This window comes from Podarcis tiliguerta (assembly GCF_965153285.1).
Source record: "Podarcis tiliguerta genome assembly, chromosome: 10".
In the NCBI taxonomy this organism is placed as follows: domain Eukaryota; kingdom Metazoa; phylum Chordata; class Lepidosauria; order Squamata; family Lacertidae; genus Podarcis; species Podarcis tiliguerta.
The window spans coordinates 67279815-67288878 of record NC_139543.1 but is presented as its reverse complement, the minus strand read 5'-3'; the positions used below and the strand labels follow the sequence as shown (position 1 = coordinate 67288878).

The following is a 9064-nucleotide window of genomic DNA, read 5'->3' as shown; positions in this document are numbered from 1 at the left end:
GACTGGGATTGATTCCCCCCCCACCCCACCGACCATCCACATTCTGTCGCATGAAAAGACGGCATTACAAAGATTTAAACCTGAATTGCAAAGCTGAGCTTGTTGAAGAATTACATGGCAAGTCAAATGCCAAGGTCTCATTTGGACATCAACATTCTTCCCCCCCCCCCTCCAAAGAGACGGTTTTGGGAATAATTCCCATCATAAAGGAATATGCGTCTGAAACCTCGCATGGGTTTTCTTCAATAAAAAGCCTTAGCAGGCTCCTGACAGCTTTGGCCCGCAGTTATTTGTTGAAAACTCCACATGGATTTTTGAATTCAGTGTAGCTTTAAAAGAAAACTCCTCAGAACACATTTTCTACATTAATCCCTTCGTAAATGCAGCAAAATAGAAAACTGGAATTCTAAGTGTGTTTACTCTGACTTAAACTGGGCTTAAACAAAAAAGGTAAAGGACCCCTGACAGTTAAGTCCAGTTGCAGATGACTCTGAGGTTGTGGCGCTCATCTCGCTTTACAGGCTGAGGGAGCCGGTGTTTGTCCTCAGACAGTTTTACGGGTCAAGTGGCCAGCATGACTAAGCCGCTTCTGGCTCAATGGAACACCAGAACCAGAGCAGCGCATGGAAACACTGTTTACCTTCCCGCCAGAGGGGTACCTATTTATCTACTTGCACTGGTGTGCTTTCAAACTGCTAGGTTGGCAGGAGCAGGGACCGAGCAATGGGGCTCACCCTGTTGCGGGGATTCAGAATTGGGCTTACTCCCAGGTAAATATGCAGAGCATCAGGCTGCACATATAGTCAACTGCATCTGCTCACATTTCCCTTTTTATTGCAGGCTCCCCCCCCCCATGGGCAAACGTTAGACAATGTAAGCTCTTTGGGGCAGAGTTTTTCTTTGTTGGTTTTGCTGTGCATGATAGCCAGTGACATAGCTGTCAACCTACAGATTTGAAAATAAGGGACCAGCAGCCTTGAAAATAAGGGACCTGCAGCCTCACCTGTTCCAGGCACTCCAGTCTTCCTGTCCTCCTGCAGTCTGGTCAAACTCATGATGGTAGCTTCGAGAACACTGTCCAACCAACTTTGTAACCAGAGGTTCAACTGAATAGAATCTGAATCACATGCACCACAAGGCCTATGCAGCCTCAACTTAAGATGGCTCCCCTGCCTGGCTTTGCACTGCAAAGTTTGCAGCAGCACGTGCAACAAAATGGCGTCCAGCATTCGAAAACCCCCTCAGCTTGCATTAACTAGCCACACACAAGGCATGCAAGCTCCACCCCCCAGTCGTTCTTAGACTTCTTATTGGGTGAGCAACACAGCCAAGCAATACAGTTGGAGCCTCCCTCCTCCCTGGCCAGCAGGGAGGGAGAGAGAGGAGCTGCTTCCTTTGAAATTTAAGGGACATCATTTGAGGGACATCCATCAATAAGGGACAGCAGCGGGACATGGCGCTGGAATAAGGGACTGTCCCTTTAAATAAGGGACACTTGACAGCTATGGCCAGTGATGGTGTTGTGGCAACAATTCGTTTTTTAAAAACAAGCACGTTTTCTTCATTCCTAAAATTCTCTCCTGGAGCAAAGCAGCATTTCTTACTACTAAATGAAAGAAAAAGAAAGCCTGGTATTAGGTCAAGCATTTCTTAGAGGGCTGGCAGGCTGGACGTGAGCCTCTCTGAATTCTCAGAGAGTGCTATTTTGATACTGTTATTAATGGCCAGCCAGCCTTTAATGAATAGTGTGACTTTTGCACATAATTTGCCAACAGTCAAGAGTTCATGGCAAACCGTGGTCCATACCATTCAGTCCAAATAAGCAGGAAACCATTGTACAAGTAGGAATGAAAACAAACGAGTTGACTCTGGCCACTGGTAAGCAAGGAATACTCTGCTCTGTTCACCATCTTTACATGCAAACTGAATTGAATTCCCCACATCCTTTACATGGCACACTCAGTTCTGCCTGCTCCCTGCCTCCCAGCATCTCCTGCCCGAGGTCAAAGGCTCACTCTGCCTAATGGTAGGGCCGTCCCTGACCTGGGGTAGTCCAATGAAGATGTATGGTAGGACCGCCAGGACAAGAAAAGGGAAGTACTTCTTCACTCGCTGCACAGTTAAACTTTGTGTTTTGCTACCACAGTAGGTAGTGATGGGCACCAACTTAGATGGCTTTACAGGGGGATTAGTCAAATTCATGGAGGAAGAGAAGGCTATCAAACGCCCCCAAGTCACAATGGTTATATATTAGGGGTGGCTAGATCATTCTATTTCCAGCTTCACATATGTTTTTTCATAAATCTCTTCCATTCCATTTCCAAATTAGGTGGCAAATTTTTTTTAATCCATATGAAAATGGTTAACTACATATTAAAAAACCTACCTAAGTTTTATTCTGATTAAATTGTAACTAAGTTAGGTCTGTTTATTTCAATGGGTTTACTCTCAGTAAAGCTAAGTTGAATACTGCTCTTTATCACAAAATGTTGAAATGTGTGTTTTATCTCAACATATGCATTTGTATATGTATTTTGCATGTAAATGTATTTGCACAATTATTATTATTTTTGAGCTGGGAGCCACATCACAAAATCCAGGGAAGCACAACATTCAAAGGATAATTATGTTTATATATATATATATATATATATATATATATATATATATAAAAAATTTTAACATATCATTCCAACTGTCATTTAACATATTTTCTTATCTTATACAATGTTTTGGACTTCATCAACCACATCTGAAGATTTTTCAGTCTTTATCACTTAGTCTACATTTCTTAATTTCTTTATTACTTTTAATTGTCCTTAACTAATAACTCTTTTCATAGTCTTCATTGCAATATTTCGCATAATCCTCCTTACAAAACTTCTTGCACTCGTACTAGCGTAATCTGCTTATTACAATTGCTTTTCAAATAGTTCAAATATTTACTCCAGTCCTGTAAGAATCTCTGGTCCCGCAGGTTTGGAATCCTTCCTGTCATCTTATCTAATTCTGCATAGTCCATTAATTTCATTTGCCACTCTTCTTTCATTGGTAATTCTTCTTGTTTCTATTTTTGTGCCAATAATATTCTTGCTGCTGTTGTTGCATATAAAAACAATTTATTGTCCTGTCTGTTAATGTCCTCCCCTACAATGCCAAGTAAAAATGCTACTGGTTTTTTTAAATAAATGTATATTTCAACATCTTTTTCATCTCATTATATATCATTTCCCAGAAGCTTTCTACTTTTTTTACATTCCCACCACATGTGATGAAAAGATCCGTCTTTTTCTTTACATTTCCAGCATTTATTACTTAGTTTATACAAGGACAATTACTTTTCCACCCAAGTCTGGGAGGTGTATATCAGCTTGCTTGAATACGCAGGCTGGACAAAATTCTCCTTCATCCTCATTATATACTACCTGTAGGATCGAAAGACACAGACCTCAGAATAGCATTTCCTGAGGGATCATGAGCAGGAGAAGGAGATTACACGCATGTCACGAAGGTGGGCTTCCCATCAGCTTCTGGTTGGTCACCTTGGGAAACAGGATTCTTGACTAGATGGACCTTTGGTGAGATCCAGCACAGCTCTTGCATTCAGGACTTCAACAATATGAAGTTGAGTTTGTTATATTCTTGATCCCAGCTGGAGAAAATAGCAGGTGGTAGGAAGATTGTGGCTGATCTTTACATGTAACGATAATTAGAGAACCTCTTTTGGACTTCTTGGATGGAAGGGAAAAAGGAGGGAGGAATATTACTCTGGATTGAACACTGGACTATTTTGGGGAACGCTTGCATTCACAATTGACAGGGGTGGATGGTTGGAAGTCGCTTTTACTTATCTCTTTATTCTGTTATTATTCTTATCTCTTTGCTTGTTTGCTTTCTTATTCATTTTCTTTCTTATTTCTCATTTTCTGTTTTTTATTATATTCTGAAAAGTGTGTGTGAATGAGAGAAAATAGCAGGTGGGAACAGTGGCGTAGCGTGGGGGGTGCAGGGGGGGCCGGCCGCACCGGCCGCAACATCTGGCGTGCGCACGCTCGCACTCGCAGCTCTCTGCCCCTACCTGGCTCACTCACTCTCTCTCACTGCAGTGCTGGCTGTGCGAATCCGATCCGAGTCGCCGGGTCGCCGCCCACTGTGGAGGGGAGGGTGCCAGGCGTGCGGTGCGGTGTGGAGAGAGAGCGAGGGACTATCTGGGGGAGGGACAGTGCAGCGGGGGGGGGGGGCGCAAATTACTTGCCTTGCCCCGGTTGCCGACAACCCACGCTACGCCACTGGGTGGGAATAGCATGGTACTGATTGCACGTTTGGTCTATATGGTTAAAATTCGCAGAGAAAATCAAGTTCATTGCTTTATATGAAAGCAAGGACACATTGAAGGAAGGAACTAAACCCAACATATAGCTAGGGGAAGGTCTAGGACATCCTTCCAGGGTACCTCTGCCTGCCTCTTAAGGCATATAAACCCCTGGTCTCTAGATGGCTGCCATCCACAAACCAGAAATCACACTCCATTCAAATCCTCCATAATCGTCCAATTCAGCAACGTAATTAAAATAAAATAAAAATTAATGAGAGATGGGTACAGGGGACCGATCTTATGCCAAAGTTGTGGTGACAGGATTATCCTCTTTCCAGATAAGCTTCCATTTGTCAACAGTTCTAGCCCCCTAAATTTGTAGACCCCACCGGTTAAATCCAGTAACTTTTGCACCAAAAGAGAACTGAATTAGTGTAGTCAGGCCTAAGAAATGAGTCCACCATTAGTAAGCCGGGAGCTTAGTCCAGAATGCAGAAAGGGCTTGCAAATATTAAAATCAAAATTAATCCCCCTTTCTGTTGTTGTTGTTGTTGAATTTATATATCGCCCTATACCCAGGGGTCTCCAAAATCCAGATACTTTCCTTATTGTGACCCCAAAACCAACAAATCCGTCGTCTTTAAATCAGTCTTGTCTCCTTGACTTTAATGGACTGGTCCAAACTGCAGCACTCAGATAGATGCTTGAGCTCATACTGGTTTTGTGCAATAAACCTGCTTAAACCGGCCCACCGGCTTAACTGTTTTGTGTGTGGATCAGACTTTGTTTCTATTCCACCTTTCTGGATAGGGTCAGACAGGCATGTGCGTCCATGTGTTACCTAATGCTGTTGCAAAATATGAAGCGTGCTGCCTCTGTGGAGAGGAATGGTAATGGAACGGTGTGGGTGGTGCTTTGGAAATCTGTGTGTAGGGACTGGGGAAAGGCAAGAGTCATCTGCCCGCAGCAGTGGAGGCAAATGGAGCATTGCAACCCCAGCCTCAACCTGCCATCAACCAACTCTCACCTGCCTGATGTCTTACTTACAGCCAGTCAGAGGGTCCTGACTCTGTTGGGACAACACTCTGCTATTGGCTCTGGCTCCACCTGTGGCTGGTCTCCCTGACTTCTACTCCACCAATCCCAATGGGACCAGTGGCGTAGCGTGGGGGGTGCAGGGGGGGCCGGCCGCAACATCTGGGGGGGCGGGGCACGCTCGCACTCGCAGCTCTCTGCCCCTACCTGGCTCACTCACTCTCTCTCACTGCAGTGCTGGCTGTGCGAATCCGATCCGAGCCGCCGGGTCGCCGCCCACTGTGGAGGGGAGAGTGCCAGGCGTGCGGTGCGATGCGGAGAGAGAGCGAGGGACTATCTGGGGGAGGGACAGTGCAGCGGGCGGGGGGGCGCATATTACTTGCCTTGCCCCGGGTTAAAAAGGTAAAGGTACCCCTGCCTGTACGGGCCAGTCTTGACAGATTCTAGGGTTGTGCGCCCATCTCACTCAAAGAGGCCGAGGGCCAGCGCTGTCCGAAGACACTTCCGGGTCACGTGGCTAGCGTGACATCGCTGCTCTGGTGAGCCAGAGCCGCACACGGAACACTGTTTACCTTCCCGCTAGTAAGCGGTCCCTATTTATCTACTTGCACCCGGGAGTGCTTTCAAACTGCTAGGTTGGCAGGCGCTGGGACTGAACAGCGGGAGCGCACCCGCTTGCCTTGCCCCGGGTGCTGACAACCCACGCTACGCCACTGAATGGGACACTGGCCTCCTCAGATATGAGGACTACTCTCTACCTAAAAAGTTATAGGTACTTTTTTATTACACAAGAAAATATTTATTTTTTTAAGTTGCTTCCAAAAAAGGAAAAGAAAAACACCATCAGTTCTCCACTAAGGGAATGGCCATATGTGCTGTGATTTGATGCATGGCTTTTATGCCTTACCGTGCACAAGCGTACAGGGCTCTGAGATGGTCTCCTATCCAGACAGGCCACTCGTCTTATTTAACGATGTTAGAAAAGCCCTCCAAAGGGCATCCTTTGTTTCCCATGGCCAGCTGGATGCTGCTGAGAAGCCCATAAGCCAGGCAGTTTGCTTGTTTGCATGTATATGTCACACCCAAACGCTTGGAGGTTCAGGACAGTTTGGAAGGACTGAGCCCTTGCTGCATGCCACCCAAGATCATAGTCTATGCCACCTTCACCCATGGATTTAGGTGACCTTGTCGAAAGCCTTGGGGAAATCAAGTCAAAGTATGTCCACCGATGGACATACTCCCTAATCTACCAGGGTTATCAGAAGAAACCCTATTGGTTCTATGTGTCATTTACTTATACAGTCATACCTCGGGTTACAGATGCTTCGGGTTGTGCAATTTCAGGTTGTGCACTGCGCCGAAACCCAGAAGTACCGGAACTGGTTACTTCTGGGTTTCGGCGCTTGTGCATGTGCAGAAGCGCTAAATCGCGCTTTGCGCATGCGCAGAAGCGCCGAATCGCGACCCACTGTGGGTTGCAAACACTGCGGGTTGCGAGCATGCTTCCCGCACGGATCACGTTCACAACCCAAGTGTCCACTGTAAGGTACTGAGCTGGGCTTACAGGGTTGATCTGTAAAGTCCAAAACCAAAAGTCTCCACCTAAAAGTTGGCTTTGGAGGAGCTGTCCAGAGGCATCTACCAGATAGCAGATTACAGAAGCAGCACTTCTTGGTCCTATCCATATGTGTATGGATGAGAGCTTTCAGGTTTCACAGAACTCTTCATCAGGAAGGATGCCCCCCCCCCATGTGAAGAAGACTCCGGTGTGGCTCAAAAGTTTGCACATTCCCCTACCAGTTGAATTAGAAAAAGCCCACTTTTTCATTCATAAGAGAATGCTGCTGGATCGGACTACGGACCCACCCCTTCTGGAATTCTGTTTCCAAGGAGGGGCAAGCCAGTGTTTCCGAAGAACCCACATGTGGGGAAGGGAAGATCTGCGGTTTCTTTGCCTCAGCCGCTGCCATTCAGATTTACACTGCGCCTGAACCTAGAGCTTCCAAACAGCTGTCACGACTCAATGGAAAACCCACCGACTACTTTTTGTGCGAGAGAGCGTTACAGAACAAGAACCACTCCGCCGCGGAACGAACCCCCTTCGGAAGAGGGCGGCCTCTCCATCCATCTCAAGCAGAGCTTGAGTGCCCCCTTCCCTGCCGGAGTGCCAGGGCTTCTTCAGCTGCGACCCCTGCGTCGCAGAGGGTCGGTCTGGATGACCTCTGGGGGTCCTGCCCCAGTCGACGATCCAGCCACCAGCGCGCATTCAGCAGCAGCATGTGCGTCTCCAGCCTTTGCTGGCTGGAAGATCTTCTCCCTCTCCCCAAGCCCCCACCCTCACCCCCACCCACCCCCAGCACCCCCCGCCTCCCGGCCGTAGCTGGCAACGAGCTCGCGCAATTAGCCCAATCAGCTTGGAGATCCTAGATGTCAGTAGTGAGTAGGAAGCGAGCGCGCGAGGACGCAGCGCCAGCGCCAGAGCCTCAGTGGCGAAGAGGCGGCAGCGGCCGCGGCAGAAGCAGCGAGACCCGCCGCAGCGCCAGCAGACAGCGGCTGCAGCGCCTCCCGCAGCTCCGGCAAACTTTCCGCCCAGCTGGCCGGCGGAGAGGCGCGCAAGCCAAGCACCCACCAACAGCAGAAACCCCTTGGACCTTTCTTGCAGCCTCTGCTGCCGCTCGCTCGCCTGGACCGGCACCTCCCCCCCCCCCGTTGCCTCTTCCTGAACCCCAGCACCACCCAAAAAACACCCCCCAGGGCGGTTGCAGAAAAGCCATGAGCCCGGAGGGGGGCGGCGGCGAAGCAGCAGCAGCAGCAGCAGCCAGCCCGAGACTCCGCCGGGAGCTCCCTTCGCAAGGGAAGCCGCAGCCGCAGCCTCCGCGCGCCCTTTGATGCGCTTTGCCAACGGGGCGAGTGGCCGGTTCGTTGCTAAGCAGGGATTTTTCCCTTGAAAGAGAAATCTCTATTTATTTCTGCCAGCGTGGGTTTTTTTTTTTTCCTTGTGCGAAGGAAAACCTGCAGCCCGCCGGGTCTCGTGCATGCAGGGTGGAGCTCTGAGCGCCGGGCTGCAGCCGAGGATCCGCCGCCTCCCGGGCGAGGAGAGAAGCAGGCGAGCCGAGCGGAGCGGGAGCTTTCCGGAGGAGGCAGCGGCGGCGGTGGCGGCGGTGGCAGAGACAGTCGCCGCAGTGGACGCTCCTCTCTCGGGCGGGCACGGAGGCGGAGGCGGAGAAGCCGAGCCAGGCGCTGCGGAGATGCCAGAGTGAGACGGGCACCCGGGGGGCGCCGCGGGATCCAGCCCCGTGCCCGGCTGGGAGCGAGCCGCCGGGTCGGGCGGGTAGGCGGGGAGGGGGGCACGGAAGAAGAAGGAAAAGAAGAAGAAGCTTGGTCCCTCCACCTTTTTTTTGCTTTAAAATACACACATATATTTGGAGGAGGGTGTTTGTTGCAAGCCCAGTAGCCGATTCCTCTCCACCTGCTGGCTGATTCCTGGAGGAGGTGTTGCAAATACCTTGGACAGGGAGCGGGAGAGGAAAAGCGCCCGCTGGACCAGCGCAGAGGTAAAGGCATACAGTATTATTATTTTTTAATCTGCTTTTTTTAAGGCTCCTTTTTTGGGCAAATAAATGCATGGATGCAATGCATGCAAAGGATGGAGAGAAAGGAAGGCACACACACACACACACACACACACAATGTATGTGAGATATATATATATTA

At 49.1% G+C, this 9064-nt stretch overlaps 1 protein-coding gene across 1 annotated transcript in view; it reads left to right on the top strand.

The window, feature by feature from the left end:
* Nucleotides 1–7850: 7850 nt before the first annotated feature.
* PLXNA4 (plexin A4) overlaps nt 7851–9064 on the top strand; it is a 618767-nt gene continuing 617553 nt past the window's right edge. Inside the window, exon 1 of the mRNA XM_083401717.1 lies at nt 7851–8904. The gene's annotated coding sequence lies outside the window, so the exon portion shown is untranslated. The remainder of the gene's footprint in view (nt 8905–9064) is intronic.